Source organism: Aulonocara stuartgranti (genome assembly GCF_965226115.1).
Source record: "Aulonocara stuartgranti genome assembly, chromosome: 13".
NCBI classification, from domain to species: Eukaryota; Metazoa; Chordata; class Actinopteri; order Cichliformes; family Cichlidae; genus Aulonocara; species Aulonocara stuartgranti.
Window position 1 is genome coordinate 8,271,016 of NC_138949.1, and position 24,521 is coordinate 8,295,536.

The 24,521-nt window shown below is 40.0% G+C and overlaps 1 long non-coding RNA gene across 1 annotated transcript; it reads right to left on the reverse strand.

Moving 5' to 3' along the window:
• Window positions 1-2,415: 2,415 nt before the first annotated feature.
• On the reverse strand, window positions 2,416-21,120 carry LOC309719970. Its single transcript, XR_014280370.1, has 3 exons — window positions 18,921-21,120; window positions 5,166-5,373; window positions 2,416-2,709 (listed from the first exon to the last, which is right to left on the reverse strand). It is a non-coding gene; the product is annotated as an uncharacterized lncRNA (long non-coding RNA).
• Window positions 21,121-24,521: the final 3,401 nt, after the last annotated feature.

A 24,521-nucleotide genomic window follows, 5' to 3' on the forward strand; every position in this document is an offset into this window, starting at 1 on the left:
CTCAAACACAAAGAGTCTCTTCACTCACATAACACTTCACATATAGGGAACTTTTTACCCTTCTTATAAATCACTATAAGTGCCTTTACTTTCAGCTAGTCAAAACACTCACAGGTGCCATCCATCATTGTGTACATATAGAGAGCAGAATGAAGGTAAGGGCTTAGACAGCACTCTGAAGCCATCAGTCTTTTCTGTTGAAGAAGATGAGACATAATATTGACTTACAAAAAGAGCAGTTCTACAGTAAACTTTTAAGTTTGTAATACTACTACAAACTACTACTACTTAAGACTGGTAACTTAGATCATGCACAGTTAAGCCCATTTAGCATTTGTAGTGGTGGCTCTGTGCACCACCAGCGCCACTGTGGGCTTTAAATCAGTGATTGAAATGCAGAATTCCAGCTTCAAATCAAGGAGTTTATTTTAACAGCCACGTTCAATACACAATCCCCAGAGGATCAAAAATACAAGTCATAAAGAGGAAATCAATGATTACAGTATTTCATTTTATTTTTAACACATAGCTAAGAAATACTGAATAGTTGTTCAGTGAGAAAAATAACAACAAGTGCACTTATTTATCTGGACATAGCCCTGCAGAGTCCACCTAGCACTCTTGAATGAACTCTCCATCAGAAAACGGTTTACTGCCTTTTTTAAGAGTTTGTGGGATATGACACAACATATTTGCAAAAGTACTCCGACGTTTTTGGAGATGTTTGTTACCCACCAAGTTGATAGCTAGCCGGGGGTTCAAGGGTCACTAGAGCCGGCGAGAGCAGTGGATTCCCAGCACATCGTTTTCAGACCCCTGCGGTCTTTCGCTACTCAGGTTAAACATGATATATAAGTCACTTAGATGACTTAAAAATGTTATTGTTTGGCTTTTTTCAGTGTTTTATTTGTCCCTGAGTAAATCGGTTTGACTGAGATTAAAGATTAGATTAGATTTGATGGTCGAGAATTTACGCCAGTGTCCTGTTATATTTTAGATAGCAAGAAGCAGATAGGTGAGTTTATTAAACTCCACCGAGACAGCGGTGACGCAAATCTGAAAGCTAGACCATCCCATTTCACAGCCTCGCACTTCCGGCCTTCTCGGTCTTCGAAGGAAGACTCGGCCCACATAAACCAAGAAGGCCGGGTCCTACGAAGGATGCGGCCTAGGTTTTGGGACACAGCTATTATGTAGTGGGCTTCAGATAATGGACCGTTTCTCACGTTCTCTATAATTTTCTCTTCCTATCATTCTGGTACAAGTTTATCTTGGTTCCATTTGCCCAAATATTTTTCTTTAGAATTGTCCAGGCTCTTGACTGTTGTTTGATTGTAGGCTTAACCAAAGAATGAATTCTGTGATCATCCACTTTGGTTGTCTTGTATGGTCTCAGACCTTTTGGTGATGGTGAGCTGACCAGAGTCGTGCACATGGCTGTAAAGGATTCATTATTTTTAAAGTTTGCCAAAATATTTATCACGATGTAAAAAAAAAAAAAAACCCTCTAGAATTTGTGCAAAGTGAGGCAAATAAAAAGATAATATTACTTAAAAATAGAGGAAGTCCAGCATCTGTCTGTGATATTTGAATACATTTTAGATTTTACTCTGTATGAACTCTTGCTAATAGATACCTTGAATTATATGTTGTATGCTTACCTTTCGCTCCACATCTGTGAAATCTACCTCCTGCACAAAGTAGTTGTTTTTTTCACAGTAAAGAATCATGACTTTTTTTATATAAGGTGTCTGATACGAGTCATTTCTGAAGAAGGCTTTAGGTCAGAAGGTCATTCAATGGCTGGCAATGGGAGACACACACACAGCATATGAGTGGTATCAATGAAAGACGGAGAAAATGTGATCCTTTACTAAGGGCAACATGCTGGAAGCTAACATAATATGACATCTGAACTGAAAACAAATCAGGAGAGTGGGCAGCAACAAAGGATTGTTAGGATTAATCAGCAGGACAGCAGTGAGCAGGGTCATGGGTGAAGATGGGGAGACTGAATCTCTAGCACATATCATAGCATCCCTAGAAGATGGAGCTAATTAGTCAGTTTATGTGTGCGTGCCAAAAAGGGGGAAAAAAGGAAAACTTTTTTTTTCAGTAATAATTTCGTCACTTTGACGAAGACAAATCCTGTCATCACATTTATTCTGTCTACGGATGATATAAGACAAGTACCATCAAATTTCTGACAGAGCAGAAGTTATGGATTCCTAGATACTTAACAGGATTAAGACTAAAAGGAATTTCAGACTGTAAGTTGCTGTAGTAAGTAGCACTAAGTGGAAAAGCCAGTATATCTATAGGCTAATACATAAATTGTAATTGTATAACCTGAAAAGAAGCCAAGACTCTAGAATGTATACACAATTAACAGTCCATCTTATACATATAGAAGTAGATCATCTGCATAAAAGGGACAGTTCAATTCAATTCAGTTTTATTTATACAGCGCCAAATCACAACAAAAGTCGCCTCAAGGCGCTTTATATTGTAAGGTAGACCCTACAATAATACATACAGAGAAAAACCCAACAATCAAATGACCCTCTATGAACAAGCACTTTGGCAACAGTGGGAAGGAAAAACTCCCTTTTAACAGGAAGAAACCTCCGGCAGAACCAGGCTCAGGGAGGGGCGACCATCTGCTGCGACCGGTTGGGGTGAGAGAAGGAAGACAGGATAAAAGACATGCTGTGGAAGAGAGACAGAGGTTAATAACAGATATGATTCAATGCAGAGAGGTCTGTTAACACATAGTGAGTGAGAAAGGTGACTGGAAAGGAAAAACTCAATGCATCATGGGAATCCCCCGGCAGCCTATGTCTATTGCAGCATAACCAAGGGAGGATTCAGGGTCACCTGGTCCAGCCCTAACTATATGCTTTAGCAAAAAGGAAAGTTTTAAGCCTAATCTTAAAAGTAGAGATAGTGTCTGTCTCCCGAATCCAAACTGGAAGCTGGTTCCACAGAAGAGGGGCCTGAAAACTGAAGGCTCTCCCTCCCATTCTACTTTTAAATACTCTAGGAACAACAAGTAGGCCTGCAGAGCGAGAGCGAAGTGCTCTAATAGGGTGATATGGTACTACAAGGTCATTAAGATAAGATGGGGCCTGATTATTTAAGACCTTGTATGTGAGGAGCAGGATTTTGAATTCAATTCTGGATTTAACAGGAAGCCAATGAAGGGAAGCCAAAACAGGAGAAATATGCTCTCTCTTTCTAGTCCCTGTCAGGACTCTTGCTGCAGCATTTTGGATTAGCTGAAGGCTTTTCAGGGAGTTTTTAGGACTTCATGATAATAATGAATTGCAGTAGTCCAGCCTGGAAGTAATAAATGCATGAACTAGTTTTTCAGCGTCACTCTGAGACAGGATAGTTCTAATTTTAGAGATGTTGCGCAAATGGAAGAAAGCAGTCCTACATATTTGTTTAATATGTGCATTGAAGGACATGTCCTGGTCAAAAATCACTCTTGACCAGCAAATAACATATCACAATGCAACTTTGATTTGCTGTTTGAGTGTCAGCTTTGGTGGCCAAGAAAATCCCCCAAATCTTAGATGTAGGATCTGGTATCAGGTCCATGTCTCATAATCTCACATCATGTATTGGTACTGACAAGATACTTAGGCAACCTAGCTACAATTATGTGTTCAGTTGGGGCATATCTTTTATTAAAATTAGGGAGGAAAACACTTCTGAGGCAAAATCCATACAGTTTAGACAAGGCTGCAAAGCTGGAAGCTAATCAATAGAATCAATCAGCTGGTTAATGATTTTGAACAGATTATGACGTTTCTTTGTGGAGCATGGAAGCTTCGGGAAGTAATTTGTATGTTTCCTGACTAATACATGCCTCCCCTTTAACAATGAGCTGACATTTATGGGCTTTGTGGATGCCATCGTGTTCTCAGCAGGAACCCAAATTTTTCACTGAGCAATTCAAGTATGAAGACAATAGCCTGAGCAGGTGATTTAGGATCACTTTGCTCCTTGTTGTTTCACACACACCCTCCAAACAGAATAACAGGACAAATTGCATTGGCTCTTCTGCTATTTATTCTTTTTCCTGTTTATTCCACTGTGACTCTTAAAGGGCAAAAGGGAGTGCTCAGTTGAATGGACCAGAAGCTATTTTATGATTGCCAACATCAAACTCAAGCCTGTTTAGGTGCCTATGATGTTACGTTTGTGCCGTAGGTGTGTGTTTCCTCAGTATACTCTGCACAACAAATCATTCACTGCCAGCTCAATGAGGCTACATCTTGCTCATGTGTCGAGGGGGACATTATTCACAAAGTGGCCAAACTGCTGAAACGAGAGGTGGCAATGTCAGAGACTGAAAAAGCCATCAGACAGGAGAGGGTCATAGACAGCAACGTGAGCAAAGAGCTTACAGGATAAGTGTTTGCTGCTCTGTACAAATGTATTAAATAAAGAAGCTGAAGCTCCTGTTTTAGGAGCTTTAGTCCAAAAGCATTAAAGTTGAAGTGTTAATTGGTCAAAGGGCATCACCATCACAAACATCCACACTGCATGGAGAAAGGCCAAAACCGGTATTTAAGAACAGCAGCATGCCCTGAATGGATAATCCCTCACACCAGGTAATAGGCGGGTACAGTTCATTCTTTTGTAGGTGGTTGCTCTATATGTACAAAAATCACGTCATTTTTTAAAAATTAGCAAATCAAAGTGTCAACACTGTAACAATGTAGAATAGCTGGCCAGCCATGTAACATTCAGGTCAGCAGGATTATTTTGGATTTGTACACAATGTAATGTACAGCAACCCATTTACCTTATAGGAACTTCTCTGTTTTACAAAAAGATAAAAAACAATACAAATATTTAAATAAAAATACTTAATTATATATATAATGTCTCAGGTGCCAACCACTGAAGAGACCAGCTAGCCAAAGTTCAGCAAAGCTCACCTCTATATATGAATACTGTCATAATACCAGTGCAGGAGCATGGGCTCCGTAGCAAAGGGAATTCACAAACTAGCAAAAATTTAAATTTTTTTCAGGGAAGAAGAGCATTTGACCATTTGACCAGAGGAGTGCCCAAGAGAAGATGATGGGTTAGTGCAGAGCTGAAGGTGAGCGTTTCATGTGTGTTGTTAATAGTGTCGTTGATTTCCTTACTTGGGATTTTCCTTAATTTGCAGATCAGGAGGTTTGTCAGGGTATTTCCAGGGTTTGGAAGCTCTGGAGAGCGGCCAGGCAGGTAAGTGCAAGTCTGGTGAGAATGACCAGGGCTGAGCTGGTCTTTAAATCCAGGGAAGTGAATGGAGACGAGGGGCAGGATTGATGGCTGAACCAGTGACCCAACAGGACAGCTCAATACCCACTCCTGAGAGAAAAAAGAATCATAAAAACAACACTATCTCATTTTGGAAAATAAACAGTGTAGTGCATTACATTAACAGCTGCTGCCGTCAGCTTCTCAGAACAAGTTTGTGCTTTTAACACCACAGTCATTCTCCACACGCACAATATGTTCATCAATATTCATAAGATGTTTGCAAAGGCCATTGACAGTATATGAGAGTAGTAGAAGGACAATGAGACAAAGATTGTTTTTAATTGTTTTCTTTTTACTACATAGGCTGTGTGGACAAGTATGCTTTTGAAATGATGCCTATCCAGTTTTACACACTCGCCCCCTGAGATCAGAAGACTGGCCTCTCATCAAAATGAGCATGAAGCCATAAAAGAATAAGGGCACTCAGAGAGTGCATCCTTCAAGGCCAGTGCCCTAGTTTGCATTTGTAAAGAAAGCAACCCAGATTTTCAACAGATTTTAATGGGTTCTTCCTTTGCTTATGTCCATCGCACCATCAGTTTGTTAGCTTTTCTTTAATGTGCCCGACAAATAGATGGACAGAGAAAAAGACACAGCAAATTAAGAGCAATGATTTTTCTGTAAAAATCTGTTCAAGTAAGTAGTTAACATTGAACGTAAGTGCAAAATGTACTTCATAAATGTGTGTTTCACAGGCTGTAGTGTGTGACACAGTGGGAGTGAGAGACATGAAGAGAATAACGTGAAAATGAGAGGTTCTAATCAGGGTTTGAATCGCAAATGCCGCATGAAAAGAAAAAAAATAGCAAAAGACACGTTTCTGAATGTTACGTTTCGGTGTTGTCAGTGTGTTGTTTTTGGCGTGACTGTTATGTGTTTCCTGTTTTACTTTGAAAGTCTGTGTTATCTTAGTGTTTTCAGTTTACGTTTCCCTGTCTCGTCAGTTCTGAGTTGCCCCAGCTGTGTTTCCCTCTTGTTGTCCATTTTCCTGATTGCTCCCTCTAGGTATTTAAACCCTGTGTTTCAGTGTGTCATGTTCGTGATCTCCCCCGTGTTGTAAATAGTTTGGTGTTTTGTTGTAAATAAATAGTTTGTTGTAAATAGCTGTAAATAGATTTGTCGATACTTTCGTTTTGGGATTTTGGTGGTGAGCTTTAGTGGGTTTTTTTCTGTGGGGTTTTTTTTTTTTCTTTATTTTTACTTTTTTCGTGTTGCACTCCGGTTGCCTAGGCTGGGGTGTAACATGAAACACAGACACTATTTTTGCTGTATAGAGATAAACAGTGATAACATGCTTTGGTTGAAACATTAATTCCGAGAATTTAAATGAATGAATAAGTGCATTTAATTCATTTCACTACAGTAAAGAATTATTTATGGAAGAGGATTAAGGCCACCAGAAAAACAAAACGTGGGCACATCTTTATTTTTCTTCTTTTCCAGAATTCTGAGAAAAAAGTCAGATTTCTGAAATTCAAACCTTTTTCTCAAAATCCTGACTTTAATTTCAGAATTCCAACTTTAATCTCAGAATTCTGACTTTTTTCTCAGAAAAAAAGTTTCCTTTATCAGAATCCTGAAAAGGATATGGCAGAAATGTGACTAGACTGAGCAACATTAATTTTACTCTTCAGATAGTATGCATGAATATTTTATGTTTTATAGGAATATTGTACTCATTTGTTTGCATTTACAGTCTGATACTTAGACAGTTATATGTCACAGAGAATATACACCCACCACAACACCCATAAAATAAGCTGGCATTGCTCCCCGTCGGCCTTCTTAACAACAAAAAATAGATCAGGAATAATAATGCTGTTATACAAATCTATTAATTCTTTTGACTATAGGAAAGATTCTGCATTTATTTAATTGCTTTCATCTGTCCTAATTATGTACTGTAGCATCATAGCACAGGATGCATAGTTGTATTTACTCATCTGGCTCCTAATAATCACACTTTATTGTAATATATGAAGTTCACAAAGACAGTTTTCTTGTCACTGGTTGATTGCATTGCACTAATCTGAATTCACTGAGAAGTCTTGCAAGAAGGAAAAAGGAAGGAAGGAAGAAGGAAAAACCAGTCTCATTTAATTTGCCAATAAGAGTAACGATTCATGTGACAATTGTGTCTCATGTAGCATCACATATGACCTTGAACTTGATCTTGAGTACAGCTTGGATGAGGAGATGTTAGGTATTCACTGTGTACATGTTTCACTCAATTCTGATCAACACTGTAGGACACTTCTTTATCGCATAAGCTCATTGGTCCTTCAGCTGGATGAACAAGTAACGTTTCTGAGTCCATGCATCTTTTATGATTTTATATCATGCACTTTTATGCTCATTTAAATTCTTGTTTGCTCTGTACCTGTTGCTTTCCTATGTATTAGTGACAGTTATCTGCTTGCATATTTAGTACTTGCTTTGGTCCTATTTCTATTATCCTCCTCCTATACTCTATCTTACTTGTTAAGCACCTTGGCATACCCTTGGCATAAATAAAGTTTATTATTATTTATTTATTATGCATCAAAGTGGTCCAGTCTGACAGATGCAACAAAGGCCCTCTGTAAGGATGTACCACAGGCAGGGTTCAATGATCCATTAAAATGTTCTCTTGCACATTACCACTGAGTGCAATCCTTTACTTTGGTTTTTAGAATGAAAACTGTATAAAAGCTTTCATGCAAATTAGTTCTTTATATAAGGAGCTGATCACCCAGTGTTGCATTTTGTTCTTCAATGACATGTTAAGAAACTTATTAAAACTGAACTGGAGACTGAACTTGGACTTTTCTTCTCTCGTGTTAGTGAATTGAGGATTAAAAAAATAAGAAAATTAAAAAGTTAATTTCATGTTAAGCAAAAAGTCAGTCTCAAAGCAAGCATACTGTCACGGTCCTGGGCCATGTTGGCCCAGTATTCTTAGTTCTCATGTGTCTTTGTATTCAGTTCCCTGTTTAGGCTCTGTTTCCTGAGTTGCCCTGTTGTGTTGTTCCCTGAGTGCTTTCCCTTTATGACTCTCACCCCCTGTGTGCCCCTCTGTGTATTCATGAGCCCTCGTCCCCTTTCGTGTTTATTCCGTGTCTCCCCTGCCCGTTATGTTGGTGTTCTACTCGTTCTCTCTCCTCCTGTCTGAACCTCTGTACTTCCTGTTTCGCCTCGCCCGTCTCCCCGCCAGTGTTGTGTTCACTCCTGCCATGTCTCGTGATTATTATCAGTGTCACCTGTGTTCCCCATGTGCTCCCACTCCGCTCGTTAACCCTTGGTGTATTTATGTCTGCGTCTCCCTCAGTGCTGTGTCGCGTTCTCCCTCATGTTGTGTGGATCTTCCTGTGTCTACCTGCGAGTGTTAGTTTACTTTTCCCAGTTTAGTTTTGTATTTCCTGTGTTCTGCTGTGCCAGCATTAAAGCTGTGTTTCTCGAGTTCATCCCCGTGTCTGTGAGTTTTGCATTTGGGTCCTCCTCCTGCTTGCCACACAGCGATCCATGACACATACAGATGTCTACAATTTATTATTCACACCTTGTGAATCAGCCTTTTGTAATCTTCTATTTTTAGATGAGCTAAGTAGCACAGAGCTAAAGAGCTAAATAGTTTCTGCTTAGCTTAATGACAGGGGTTTGTGATCGTTCTGCACCTCCAGCTAATGAACAATTAAAACTGATAGTATATACCATCAAATTACTTAATTTTTTATGTTCTTCAGTACACTGCTAATATTAGTATCTAGCTAGTGTAAATAGTGTTTTCAGTTGTAGTTTCAATCGCAAGTTTTCTGTTTCAGCGATATCAGGAACCACATAAGCTGTTTCTGTGCAGACACACAGTGTGTATGCAACCTAATGTACAGTTGCTGTGTTTTATAAACTCACTTTAACCCCTGGTTAGCAGTCATATGTAAAGTTTAAGGATGGCTGCTGTAGTGTTGTAGGTGGACCATCCAGTGCATTTGTAGTCTGAACACTTTTTTTTAGAACCACTATAGTCCTTTAGTGTGAATATGGTTGATAGCTTATTTTACTACGGGTTGCATTTGTTAATAGCTAAAGATCTGAGTGGAAATCTGGTTGCTGCATTTGTGTGGGTAACTTCAGGCATCACATTGATGAATGAGAAAAGAGGAGCTACGGTAGAGGTGGGTTGCAAAACAGCTTGCAGATGTAAATTAAGTGTGGGTAGGCGAAAGCAGATTAAATAATGTGCCCTATATGAGATTTGCCAGTTGGATGTGTAACGATGTCAGTTGAGCTCAGTGCCAACTTCCACACAGCTCCAGGCCGTCCTTGCATTCTCCTCTAATGCCTCATCAGTTACTATCCGCAGAACAGATCAGTGAATATCTTTTGTTTCACACCACCTCAAGAAAACAGAGTAAAGAGACGGTTGTGCATGAAAATCCTGGACAATTAGCACTTTCACAAAATGCTTGGGTACCAATAGTCATGCCATGTTGCTAAGATGGACTTTTTCCTATTCTGATGAGCGCATTTTCAAAATATTCATATTTACATGCAATATTAACAGAACAGTGTTTTCAAGTCATCCTGGGAATATTTGCCAATTATATAATTCTACTGAGGAAAGCGGCTGTTGAAAACAACACAAGTGTATGAATGTTGTCAGCTTAACAAGATGAGTCATTTGTCAGGGCTTCTGCTCTTTAAAGGGCCCGGTCTAATTGCTGGTGTATAAATATTCCTCAGCATCAGTCTTTTTTCCTCAAGATGAAAAAGGACATTAGGGCTTTCTATTTCCCCCCACACTTTTCTTCCCATCATTAATTGATAAGATGTCATCATTTTGTCAAGGCTTCAGTGTTAATATTTTATCTCAGCAGGAGAAAAAAAAAGCAAAAGCAGAAGATTGTGAATTCTGATGAAATGGACCTGAATGAAAAGACTCCGTGTTGTTGGTGCCTTTTGGGTGATTCAGAGGGAGACTAAAAATAAATCTAAATGTCAGTGATAGATTTTAGCTGGAGTAGGTAATGGATTTAAATACTTGCTAAATTGGGCTCTAAAATAATTAGTCTTGAGAGATTAGAATATTCTCTTTCACCTGCTCGGAGATGAGTCACTTTGGCACAGTAGTCTACTTGGTTAATTACACTTTTCTTTCAGTGCGTTTGTAAATCATCTAATCAATTTGCAGACATGCAGGTATTGCAAAATCAATTCTATTGATTATGTTAAAGTTGATATAAACTGGAGCTGTCAGAAAAGCTTTAATTCTTTCATTACACGTTATGGCATTCATAATTATTATCTGAATTGAATCTGCTCAGGTTTCCTGTCATCCACCAATCTCGGTTGAATCGGGCAGGCAGCTTTAAATTCTGTTTAACAGCTTCTTGCTGTCATTTCAGTGTGTGCACAGCTGCTCCATCGCAGTGCCTTCACTTTCTATGGTTGCTTGATTTGCCGATGGTTTCTAATTTGGGCTTCAAACACCTGCAGCAAACTCATCAAAGTGTACTGTAGCTCTGTACTTTAATTATATTTACTCTGACAGGCACCAGTGTAAGATGGTCAAAGAGGGCCCTGCCTATCGCGGTGTATCATAACATTCATTCTACTGCCTTCCTTTGCTCCTTTCCAGCATCTTACATTTGTGTTAGCTTTAGATAATTAAAGTAGATTAGCAAGCGGTGGCCTCACAGCGTCGCTGCCATAACATGTTATAATGTTAGTGGTCAATGGAAGAACCAGAACTAAAAGAGATGAGGCAGATGACACCTAAATAAAATGATTACTGTTAGATTTTTTCCTGTTTCTTCATGACATGACCCTCACATACTGTATATATAGCTTTTAGGCAACTTCTTTTGTGCTCTACATGTCCAGTCTCCTATATTTTCTAAGTACACCTAGCACACCATGCTAGTTTTTTAAAGGTTTCAATGCTTTTCCATTTTTTTCATTGGAAAAGCTTGTTGGGAATTACCTTGTTGGTGCCAAAATACAATTTTATGCCTGTCAAACTCTGTTATCGTTATTCTCATACTACAGAAATGCAAAGAATTTTATGTGTTTTTGCAAAGGTTGCTAGTAACAAAGTGCCTAAAGATACAAATTAGGTCTAAAATGAGTATTAAAACTATTTTATTTGTGTTTTTGTAACCCAGTGAGTTTACACGACTCAGTAATGCACTACAACATGTTATTGTTAATTGGGATTTATCATTACTCTGTTAATCACTGAGTTGATCAAAAATAAATCAATAATAAAAGATAAATACCGTAATTGTCGGGCTATAAGCCGCTACTTTTTGCACAAGCTTTGAACCCTGCGGCTTTTAGTCAGGTGCGGCTTTTCTATGGATTGTCCATGATTTTTGTCATATCGTAAGACTATTTGTTTTGTTTGTTCCGCTGTTGTACGGCACTACGTTGCCTGGCGGAAGGGCATGTGATCAGACACACAGTATCTGGGTTCAAGAGTGGTATGTTGGTCACGTGTCCATCCGCCAGGCAACATAGTGCCGTACAAGTAGCGCGAAAAACAAACTTCAAATTAACGCTACGCGTTCAGCGGGAGTCGTGGATGACGAGCGGCGATAAACTTGCGAAAAGCAAGTTATGCTCAACTCCACCGGTGGAATCTGACAGCGTGGAAAAGTGTGAAAACATCAATGATCACCAACGGATTTCGAAGGGCTGGACTGCTGCATGATGGAGAGGAGGACACCGCCACGGCCCTTCTGAGGGTGTTTGACTCTGACACTGACAACGAGGATTTCTTTGGTTTTGTAAGTGACAACGAAGGAGAAAAGCTGAGAGTGGATGACGTAGCCATCCTGAGCCTGTTCGTATCCGACACTGGAGAAGAGGACTTTGGTGGTTTTAGTGCGCAGGAAGATGGTGGTGAATGACTTGACTTTTCTTCTTGTTAAAGCCGTGTCACTGCACCTGAGCCTAAAAGGTAGTCTGAATCTATTTTTCTGGTGTGCTGTAGGTTATTGTTATGTACTACATTTGTTACTCATTTATGAAGCACAGTACATGTTTCGTACTTGTAATTACCGCTACTTGTACATATACCTAAAAAGTTATGCAAATATGTACCCATAACTTGTTTTTCAAAATATTAATAAAAGGGGTGTGTCTCCAAACAGCCATCTCTTTCCTGACAATTCCCTTTGTGCATATTCTCTTACGTCAACATTGAAACACCTGCGGCTTTTGGTCAGGTGCGGCTAATGTATGTACAAAACAGGATTTTCCCCTGATTTTAGCTTGTGCGGCTAATATTCAGGTGCGCTTTGTAGTCCGGGAAATACGGTACTATAAATATAAGAATAAAACCCAAAGAGTATATTTAACACCCCTACTGGTTAGGAAGGAACAAGCCCCGCCTTCCCCTGCTTTGTACCGTCACGTGCTCAGACACAGAGAGAGACGGAGGTGCACGAGACCATCGCTGATTTTCACCGCCAAGCTTTTCGCTGGAAAATAACTATTAACTTGATAAATTGAGCAAATATCCATACCGGAGATCTGCATGGACCTTGGAGAAACGGACCTGATTTATTGTGAACATTTCGGACCTTGAAACCATCGCAGTGAGTCAGAAGCTGTTAAGCTAACCTTGAAGCTAAAAAGCTAACAAGAAGTTAACAGGGAATATAATGGCCCAATTTCAATGTTGTAGATCTGCGCGGGAGCGGATGAAGTGGACAAGATCCTCTCTGAGAGTTGAACAAGATCCTCTCTGAGAGTTGAACAAGATCCTCTCTGAGAGTTGAACAAGATCCTCTCTGAGAGTTGAACATTAGAAGTGTGCTGGTGAGTTAAACTGGGACTGGGCGAATCAGGCTAATTGAAAAGCTAACTAGCCTAATGCTCATAGCTGTAGCTGACCACGTTTTCACTGTGGGAGAACACACGGGGTTTCTCACGGAGTTCAGCCATTTTGAGCACTCAGCTTGTGTGCTGTTGATGTTCTAGTATTACTTGTTGAATATTAAACGCACTAAAATTAGATGATGGAATAAGTTAATGTTGATCTTAAAGGTCATGAATCTACTTAATTTTGTTACATTTGATGCTCGAGCAGCACTGGATAGACAACCCGTTCTCACTCCCAAAGCGTAACATTTTACGCTAGGTGACAAATCGTCACCATATTACGTTTTCGGCTACCCACCACGTTCCTAAATGACGACCTCGGAAAAAGAGGAAATATGAGAACCGTCTGGACTGAACCTACACATGTTCGCTCTTTTTCTTCAAATCGCTTAGAAACACGCTATTTAACATCATTAAAGTCCTGGTTAAGGTCAGGAATAAGGTTATGGTCAGGGCTAGGGATAAGGTTAGGTTTAGGGCTGAAATACAGGGCTGGAACGTCTACTACCGCGGGAGCGTCATTGCACTGGATTCCAGCAATAACCCGCCGCGTACCATAAGAACGCCGAAGGTCTCCTTTCGCGTTCCTCAGGAACGCCGCGGGACGTGACAAAACGTCGACATGTTACGCCTCGGGAGTGAGAACGCTCTGCGATAGATGTCCGTGTGTATTCTTACTGTGCTGATACGTTACCACATACTGTAAAACTACAGCCTGTGAGTTTTTGTATATTCTTTTGGTAATTTTATTCTGTACATTGAGTGTAAATAATATATTGCTTCATTGCTATGCAGTGTAAAGCAATGCTCCTGTAATTCAGTTAAAGGGCAATACTGGAAAAAAAAAACAAAAATAATCTACCATAGTTTATGGTTTATTTCTGATTTCTGATAGAATTGTGCACCTTAATGATAGAATAAGCTGATTGTGATTTAAAGATTGCATTCATGATTAAGATGCACTGTATAGACTATAGTTAGAAATTAGAATTAATGTTTTGTGCTTGTTTTGTTATAGCACTTACATTATTTACATATGGCCATGTATATCATTAGAGTGTGAACTGAATTAGTAATAGTCCTGTTGTTTACAGGCTAGGTTTTTTTTTTTATTTTTTTTATTTATTTTTTTTTTTTTATGGGATCGTGAGACCTGGATCTCTTCCTGACGAGGAAGATGGCGAGCCTTTCCCTTTGAACTGAACCACAGCCATTCCGAGTTGGCCCAGAAGGGCAGGTTGCTCTTCTCTCATGAACAATTGCAACAGTGCGGTAGGACGAAATCGCACCAATCACAAACTTTTGACCTATTGGATCTGACTTGACTGAACACTGAACTATTAAGCCGGCAAGACTGACATATCTGAGCTCAGATAGGATTCTGATTGTTAACATTATTGCTGTCACTGTATTTTATTTTATGTTTTCATTCCTGTTCATGAAATGCTGTTAAATTGTTGCTAAATAGTTTAATACAATTCATAGCAACTTTACCTGTGGCTCCAGTCATTCTTCTCCACGCAACTCACTTTATCCCTCCTACGAATCTAGCTATTGGCCCATTCTCTCCATCTTACTTTAATTTCCCCTACCCTATCCTGTACTTGGCTACATTTTCATGTGAAAACACAAATCAACTGACTGGAAAATAAAGGAATATATTAAATAAAATAAATCAAGGAGGACACCATTTCATCGCCTTTTCATTATTTTCATTTCTCATCTTTCCTACTAAACTTGATTTAGACAAAACCAAATCCAATAAGCTAAATGTGATTAGGCACAGAACAGCCGTGTGCCTACTGAGCAGCACTCTTCATTGTCAGCATGCTGGAAATGAATCAGTCCCAAATGACCTCCTTTTCTTTGCTAGGACCCATGTAAAAATGTAAATGTAAAAAGGGAACCATTCCAACTTCCCCTCGGATGGAGTGAACACCTTGCTTGGGGTGTATATTAAATTGAGGGCGCAGGGTGTTCAGGGGTTGTTATAGTTCTGTTTGATTGTCTCCATCTATTGGGTCCGCTCTCCATTTCAAGGTGTACAACTCTCAAGCAGCTGCATAACCTTTGTCCTTGAATGTATAATGCCCACGGCTGTATGAATATATCTTTGCAAATATGAGTTTTACCACACACAAACACACACACACACGGATATTTTTGTGCAGGTTGGAAAAGGTGTGAACTGCTGTGCATCTGGGTGTTTCCTGATCTGCAATTTTTTTCAACCCTAACTGTTTAGTTAGAAATATTATATCTCAAACATCACAGGTGAGTGTTTTTAGACACCTTTTAGCCACATATTACACAAGGCACACTGAGTAATTTCAGATAGAGGAGCTCAGGCAAACTTGCACACTTCTGTCCTTGAAAATGTACCATGAGAGTGTATAACAGCTTACAATATAAAGACTGAAATTGTTTGGAAAAAACCCTCTGCATTCTTTTTAAAGATTGGCCCAGTTTTTTGTCTTTCCTTCAGGCTATAAGAAGGAAGGTCAGACAGTTGGGTTAAAGAATAAATGACTGTAGGATCAAACATTTGAACCGGACTGACTCTGGAAATCTGGAACTCGTAAGTGAACAGAAAATTCTTGTCCCACCTTATAACCCTGTGGTTATAGAGGACTTTGGAAAAAGCAAACATAGTGTACAAATTCAAAAAACACAGCACAATCAATAACTCTGCATAGGTTCATATTTTATCCACCTTGCGCTTTGAAATGCCAATATCATAGACAAAGAGGAAAACAACTTTCTGACAAGTGGAGCCACACACTGTCACCGCAAGTGCCTTGTAACAAAGTCCCCCAAATCCCCTCAGATCACGGTGTGATGTATTGCTGTTAGTGATGGGTCGTTCGCGAACGAAATGGCTCTTAGAGCCGGCTCTTTGACGTGAACGACGCGAGCCGGCTCCTTATCGCGAGCCGTCATGTGGGTTTTTTTTTTTTTTTTCTCTCACCCTCTCTCTCGCCCTTTTTTTCCGCTTCACTCTGCACGCGAGCCTTGTGCTTTATGCTGGGCAGAGGGGGGAGGGGCGGTAGTTACACTCAGTAGCACAGGAACAGAGCCAGAGAGAGAGAAAGAGAGGCAGGGACAACAACATTAGAAAGGTATAGTAATCATCCACAACTATTTTCAGTTGCAGATGATAAAGGATTGAGAAAGTTTATTCATGCAGGTCCATATGACAGAGAATATGCATGTTCTTTTAGTTTTCATATTATAACTTATATTTAATTGTGTTGTGGTTTGCAGTGTTTTGTGTTCTTTTCACTTTAAATTTGTGAAAGGAAAAAGCTGAAAATTTAAATAGTTAAAACTTGAAATGTGAATAGTTGATTTTTGTATTATATGATTTATTTATTACATTTTATGTGGAGTGAATAAATAAAAGTATATTTACGGTGGCCCCTAGAGACAAAGCACACACAAACTTCAAATCACGTACGAACTCTGAAGCATGTACAAACTCAAAAACACGTACAAACTCCAAAACACGTAAAAACACGTACAAACTCCAAAACACGTAAAAACACGTACAAACTCCGAAGCACATAAAAACTCAAAACACGTACAAAAGACAACAGAAGTGCTCCAAGATGCTGGGCGCAGTGTTGAGCCTTTGTTATCTTGTGGCTACACAAGCCAGCAAGTACCAACGACCGGATTTGGTGTGTGGTAATAACAGGTAAATGAACTTTTTTTTAAATTATTTGAATATATATATGAGTGCCTGTGTATAAATACACAAACAATACACACATGCTTTCAATTGTGTAATTTAAGTGATCTAGTAGCTCTGCTTTGGAAGTTCAGTTCATGCTAGAAATGTGTTTTGGAGTTTGTACGTGTTTTGTCTCTAGGGGCCACCGCATATATTTATATATAAACATATATAAATAAAACCACTTGTTTTTATGTTAGTAATTCCTTTTGTGCATAATTTTATATTATTGTTAATAATAAATTAATTAAAGCAACAAAACAACCTGAAGAGCCGGTTCGGAGCCGAAAGAGCCGGCTCTTTTTAGTGAGCCGAACCGAAAGAGCCGGATCTCTAAAAAGAGCCGGAAATCCCATCACTAATTGCTGTCTCGAACACTTCAAGGATCGTTTCCAGCTTTTTCTGCAGCTGTTTGGAGTTTTCCCAGGACCTCGGCATATGATCCACAGACCCATCTGTCTGGCTAGTTGCTGCACCTCAGTTGAAGTGTGTGACAAGTGGAAATGTTGTGACCTTCAAAGAACCCACACTTTATCCTTGGCTTAGGTGTGCTACACAGCACCCAAGCACTGTACAACAGAATTAATATGTGGGTGCAAAAAAGGACCAGAAGTGACCATATTGGGACAAGGAGATGTGGTTTATAATGATCAATTAATGCTAGCAGATGTAGCCATCATACTGCCTCCATATATACTAACCAGTGCTAAGTAAAATACATTAATAGAATTTCCCTCACCAAAGCTGCAACAGAGTTCTTGCACCTACTGTACACCACAGCAGGCTGATATACAATCATAATCAGTTGGATAAGTATTAGGGGTGCAACGATACTCGTATCGATATTGAACCGTTCAATACAGTGCTTTCGGTTCGGTACGCATATGTATCGAACAATACAAAATTTGTAATTTATTTTATCAACTTTCCTTCTGACTAGAGCAGGGCGATATGGCCAAAAATATTTATCACGATATATATTTGAAAATTTGCAATAACGATATAACTGACGATATAATTGATGCGTGACAAAATACAACTCCACAACATTACTAGCGCAAAAAGACAACCTATCATTTATTTTCACTTAAACAAGAAGCTGGTTTTTATGTACATTAAAGCTTTATAAAAATGTAACAGTGCAAATGCAAATTCCTTGCTGAAAGTTTAACCAAAAGGCATTTCCAGTAGAAATAGGCTGACATATACTGAGCATAACCATGTATAATATCCACTGAAGTTAAAAAGAGGTGCTTTGCAACATTAAACTGCAGTGTGCAGTACGTATTTTTCGGACCATAAGGTGCACGGGATTATAAGGCACATTAGCAGTCAGATAAATCAAACTTTATTAAACTCATTCTTCTTGCTTCCTCCACTTCTGTGCCATTGATTCATTAATGTTGAATTCTCTGGCAGCGGCTCTATTCCCATGTTACTGCAGTATATTAATGACTAACCTCGTATTGTGGATGGATTATCTCAGTTGTTCTCCTGACTGAAGATTGGTCCTTTTACAGCATCCTGCCATGCGATTGCATTTGTCTCTAACCATGAGGAACCTTAACGTTAACTTTTATAAGTGGAAAAGTGTTAGTGTTCGTCCTCCAGCTTCACTGTTATGTTATGCTAACATAGCTGTGTCGCTAGCGATCACGTAGCACATCATTATATACCAGCTAGCCCAACTTCAGTAACCCTACAAACGTCACTGCTGTTTAGTTTCCTGTCTTCATTTATGTTGGAAGTGATAGCAGAGCTGTACGTTTGATTTTTTTCAGAAATCTCTCAGTCAGAACATGCTATATCATGCTTAGGTAACTAGCGAAACTAGCGAGCTAACTTCCGCTAGCTTCCTGCTAGCTTCTAACTCCGTTAAATGTAATACATTTTGTTTTCATGGATGCCTGGAAGTTAAACTTCATAGTTACACCTGGTAAAGCAGCAACGCTGATCGTTTTTATTAAAGATGAAAGAATTTAGACAGTTTTTAACTCACAGTGATGCTGCAGTTTTCGTTTGACCTGAAGTATACGGAGTTTAGGACCCAGATTACTCCCAGATTTAAGGGCATCTTAGTCCGACGGCCGCTTGCATGTTCTGCAAAAAAATGTGCTTTGTCGTGTATCTGACAGACAAACACCAAACCAGTTCCACATCACTGAAGTTGCACCATTTTTACAAACCAATTCTGGTTCATCTGTTTCACTCAACAATCGGCCATGTGCGTATGAAAACAAAGGCACTGCGCATGCGTGTTTTACTCATATTCTATCGCGATATTTCATTTTCCTATCGTTGCCTAACATTATACCGGTATTACCGTGAACGGTATAATATGGCCCAGCCCTACTTCTGACGATGCTGTCTGTGTTGAGCGCTCAGTGAATCTGCGTTCGACTACACCGCCTAGGCTGCACTGTCGAGCGCAGATCCACTGAGCGCTCAACACAGGCTGTATCCCAATTCAGGGTCTGGAGCATTAAAGTACGCATTTCAAGGCCGATTACGTCACAGCGGCGCGCCGAAGGCTGTCCCAATTCAAAGGCTGCTCGAAATGCGGCCCTGAAATGCGTCCTTCATTTCCCTGAATTTTAAGGCTGTGGCAGTGTAGACTTCGTGGTCCCATATATCCCACAATTCATAGCGCGGCAGTCGGTGTGGAGAATTCTGCCGCAGACGGCAGAAGCGGAGCTGCCGAAGAGTAAACTGTGAAAAGTAAGTACTGAATATTATGTCACTTATTTATGTGCAAATGTTTAATAAGGAAGAACATTAAACATTACTGTTGGCCATATGTCGGCAAAGTTATGTGACATTAGTGACGTTTGTACTAACTTGGTTTTAAAGCCTTTACTTTAAAATATACGCCGTTCAATAGCTGAGCTTAATCTTACAGAGAATGATCAAAGCTCATGTAGAAACAAACAAACAACTGAACAAAAGATTTTCTCCTTCATTTCTGTCAAACAAAGCTATGACACATTTCCAGTGGTTAGTATCATGGTTGCTAGGCAACCTGGGCAGCGCAACGGAGGCTTTTTTTTTAGCACATGATTCTCCTTATGGGGACATGATATGTTTAATATTGTGGCGAGCTCAGACAAGGTGGAGACGGAGGTGTCGTTTGGTCTTGCTTCCCGTGAGCTAGCCAGGGAGCACAGCCGTTTACTGACATCTGCAGAAGAACGCTGCCGCTAGCTAACTGCTCAGCGCGGCAACCGCACAGCAACAACAGCAACAACACACAGGGCGCCCTCTGACCCCGAAGGACACACCGTCGCAGCGAGAGGGCGTCACCCGTCACTATGGCAACATAAACAAAACATAACTGTACAAACAGAACCCCGAACAGCCCTGACCCGCTACATAGCCCCCACCTAAGGGGTCAGTCGTCCCCGACGACCCCAGTACCCCACACAAAGTCCTTCAAATGTCCAGGTGCCTTCTTTTGGCGCACTGGCCGGTCACGACCGGCGGGGGAAAAGTCACTCGGGTCAGAACATGGGGTGCCACCATCATCCTACTTCTGACACCAATGTGGCGAGCTCAGACAACGAGGAGACGGAGGTGTCGTTTGGTCTTGCTTCCCGTGAGCTAGCCAGGGAGCACAGCCGTTTATTGACATCTGCAGAAGAACGCTGCCGCTAGCTAACTGCTCAGGGCGGCAACCGCACAGCAACAACACACAGGGCGCCCTCTGACCCCGGAAGGACACACCGTCGCAGCGAGAGGGCGTCACCCGTCACTATGGCAACATAAACAAAACATAGCTGTACAAACAGAACCCCGAACAGCCCTGACCCGCTACAATATGCTGCTGAGAATATAGCCCAGAAGAAGCGTATAGTATAGCTTTTATTTTGGAAAGCGGGACGCTGACAGCACTAGTGGGAACACAACGAACATGACTGCACATTTACGCCGACATCATCCTAGTGCAAAGACAAGTGGAAGCAGACAAAAACAACAAGCACGCATGCTACAAACTTTACCCGAGTCATTTAGACAGCCGTTAGCACATGATTCTCCTTATGGGGACCTGATATGTTTAATATACTGCTGAGAATATAGCCCAGAAGAAGCGTATAATATAGCTTTTATTTTGGAAAGAGCCATTTCTCTGTAATAAACTCTCTTTTCCAAAGATGAGTGATTCCTCAATCAGATACAGGGCTCGCAAAATCGCTAGCCCAACGTCCCGGGGCTAGCGATTTTTCCAGTCGGGCTATAAAATCTATCTCTGCTCTGCCCGTCGGGCTATTGTAGGAAGGAAAAATATATGTCAATGCTTTTGCATTCTTTCGGAAACGTAGCTGGGTAATTATGTCATTGGCATCGATGAGCCACTGTCAATATGTGACATATTGAAATCGCGTTTGAATTTGCGCTTGTTTTTTGCTTTCACTTTGCAATCGCGGGAACTGTGTATAGAGAGCGACAGCACTGATTGGTGAGTGATGATAATTTCTGCACCAATTCCTCTGACATCATCTTATCAATCGTTAGCTTACTATGCAAACATGACAAGTGAAATCTCCCGCAGCTTAAACATATGAGAGGTTGATCGCGCAGAGAATCGCTGAGCGTTATGTGTGTGTAAAAGCAGCAGGATATATATTTTAGTTCTGCTGAGCCAAATAAGACACGTCAGGGTGAAGAAGTGACAGCCAAAGAAAAGCTTACCACAAAACGGAAAAGTTATGACAAATCAGACTATAAGGCAAAAAGAAAGTGCAGCTTTATGGTTTCATGGACAAAAGAATTTCTGTGGCTGCAATATGATGAGCTAAATAACCAGGGCTGCACATAAGTGGTCCGCAGGTGCGCATTCGCTGTCAAAAAAAACCAAAAACGCACAAGATATGAAGTTGCAACGCGTGTTTGCATACATAAGATTTTCTGGAGGAGGACAGACATTTGTTTAAAACTCACTCAAAAAAAAGTAACGTATCACAGATTACTTGTTACTTTTTGTAAAAGTAACACAGTAGAAAATTATTTGTTACACTACTCACTAATTTACTTTCGTGTTGCTACACAAGGTTTACAATGTAAACCTTAGGCTGCAGTGCCACACACTGACAAAAATCCATATCCTAATGGGGACAAACATACATCTTTTAGGGTTTATGTAATAACAGCGGGAAAGCCTGGTTTGAGACCAGGGGCTATTATAAGGGGGTGGGGGACCCCGTGTCTTTGACGTGATTGGTCTCTCTTGGACAGACTTGGTGCTAGTGGAGCTTCCATGACTGGTCCTCGCAGACAGTCGCACAGTGACATACCGTGTTAGGTTTAAAATAGAACCAACAACACAAGGCAAAGTTGAAAACTAGTCCAAAGAGACTTCAGAGTGATCGCCACAGTGATTCCATTGTAGAAACAACAAGCATCAACAGTTACAAGAGTATAAATTCATAAAACTAAATAAAGGCAATCTTGGACCGGTGGGTCTTTTTAAAGGTATCAAAAGTGTTCATAGATGTTGAATCTGATGCGTCACGGAAGTGGGGAGGACTCAGGTGCAGACCGGGTTTCTCAGTTCAGTACAGGTTTTAGTTACAACAGGTGTAATATATATACACATGGTGGGGGGAAATCCAAAGATCCAAAAGGGAAATCTGGGAAAAGGGAAGGCTCTCTCATACTCGGCTCCACTTCACGATTCCACACACCAATTCACTCATTCACGAACTTGGGAACGCGCAGTTTTCTTTTGTCTTTAGCTTAGACGTGGCCTGATCTGCAGGTAATAAAAAACAACTCTGTACGAGATAGCCAGTATACTTATCAATACTGAATGCACCCAATTTTCTCACTGTGGAGAGAACTGAAGATGAAATGGGTCCAAGACTTTCAATTACCAGGACAGATGAATTGCTTATACTCTGAGAGAAATGTACATTTGAGTATTATCTGTTAGAGAGAGTTAAAACCTCTGTAATCACGCTTCTTTAAATTTTAAGAAATCAAAGGCAATCAAGTTTGAAATTGGTCTAAAATTCCGAGGGAGGGAAAATTTGCCTTTTTTTTTTTTTTTTTTTTTACAAGAGGTTGGCAAACTAACTGCCTGTTTAAAATAGGAAGGGACAAAAGCCAGAAGTTCAACACTTATTCTTTACAGGCCAGTAGTGCAAATGATCTTTTTGAACAGTGAGGTTGGTAAAATGTTGAAAACAACCATGCAAGCCTGACTGCTTATCACTGCCTTTGGCACCGGCTGAAGATCAGTCTGCCGGGTTGGGATCACCATGCACTCAGCCCTAACATCACTCTGGGTGTGCAGATGATTGCACTGTGCAATTTATCATCATGCACTAATCTTTTTATGCAACAAAAATAAAAGTAATATCTAGATCAGGGGTCAGCAACCTTTAACACCCAAAGAGCCACTTGGACCCTGTTTCCAAGCAAAAGTAAACACTGAGAGCCGCAAATACTTTTTGACATCTAAAATGAAGATAACACTGTAAATATTGTTTTGTTTTTTTTACCTTTATGCTTTGTGTGAACTAAAGTGTGTTGCTTATGAAATCCATGAAGTGCTACAGAGAAAATTACATTTTATTTTTGTAATTAACACATTTTGAACTCTTAAAGAAATATAACAAAAGGAAAGACACCCAGCTGAACTAAAATGATCCAGCAAACAAAAACTGTTGTGAGCCGCCACCCTTATATCGCCTTATATCGGGCTTTTGGAGCCTTGACCGGACTTTTAAAAAACAACTGGAAAAAAAAGCACTATCCTGCTAAAAAAATGAAAAATAGATATTTGCAAAATTCTGCCTAAATATGTATTTTACCTGGTTAATGTGTGTGAGAGAGCTAAGGACCTTTTTTCATAAACTTCTATACAGCTGAAAGTCTTTCTGCAAGTACAGCCATTGTTACCTGTTACCAGAGGTGTAGTTCTTTGTGTTTAAGTATCTTAATTTTTTTTTACAACCATACAGTCTGTGTTTGCATGTTGGAATGACTAAACAAGGAGAAACACAGTGACCGTAATGATCAATCTGTAACAGAGCTCGGGGCCTGACTAATAAACCCTAAAGGGAGTAATATTGATAAACCCCTTTAATTATAAGACGTTGTTCTACAACAATACAGTCATGGCTCCAGTGCTCCTGTATTGTTACATCTATATTTGAGCCTTGTTGTAAATAATGACAGTGTGTATTTCTCTTGAGATCTCAGAGCATGTGATTCAGAGTTTGTGAATGACAACTCTCTTACTCTCCATACTGACTCTGAGGAGTAGAAGTAACAGGCCTTCATGCTGTCTTATAATACTTGAATCGATCCTACCTTAGGTTTCAAGCATTCCGCTTTGCTTAAAAAGCAATAATGTAAATATGTTTAATGTTCTGGCTTATTAAACGCAAACATCTGTTGTAGTTTCTTTGTAATAAGCAGGAGAACAGAGCTGCAAAATGCAAATGAACTTTGTCACTGATTGGCCTCTAACCAGCCAAAGATTCAGCCTCTCCTGCAGTAAGTAGCACCAAGCAGCTCACTTGGATACAGAAGAATTCGAAGTTTGGAAAGAAGAACAATTTTAAAGCAAGCATGATGTAATTAGCACTTCTTTGAGCAA